The sequence below is a fragment of the Phytophthora infestans genome, genomic scaffold, assembly GCF_000142945.1.
Source record: "Phytophthora infestans T30-4 supercont1.197 genomic scaffold, whole genome shotgun sequence".
NCBI classification, from domain to species: Eukaryota; Oomycota; class Peronosporomycetes; order Peronosporales; family Peronosporaceae; genus Phytophthora; species Phytophthora infestans.
In genome coordinates this window covers 138,237-138,775 of record NW_003303562.1, presented here as the reverse complement: position 1 = coordinate 138,775, position 539 = coordinate 138,237, and positions in this window count along the sequence as shown.

Below are 539 nucleotides of genomic sequence, written 5' to 3'. Positions count from 1 at the left end.
TGCTGCATGCACACTTTCATGCACCACCACGCCGAGCGATTCAAGATTGATCATTGTCAGTCTTCACTGTCGCCGGTGCCCGGCGACCACTGCGAGCGCTCCTTGATTCAGGAGCGACCAACAACTTCTTCCGCGCGTCGTGCTTGTCGGTACTCCCGTCGGACATCACTGTCCGCAAAGGTAGAGGGGAGGTCGCTGTCAAGTTGGCCGATGGGAAATCACGCCGCGTAGCGCGGCGCGAGATTACCCTTCCGTACACGTTCGACGGTTTCCGAAGCAACGACGACCTCCTCGTCATTGAGATGAATTACGCGTTTGACTGCATCCTGGGTATGCCGTGGCTGACGCGCTATCAACCAGAGATTGACTGGTTGGCCCGGTCGGTCAAGCGCCGCAGTGATTATGATGTGAGCGAAGTGTTCACGCACCTCCTGGTCGCCCAGAAGGATTGGCCTCACGTCACCGTCGTGGACCGGTCATCCACGACGCACGTTGTGCACAGAGTGAGCGATTGCCCTCTCTGCACGGCTTGCGCAGTG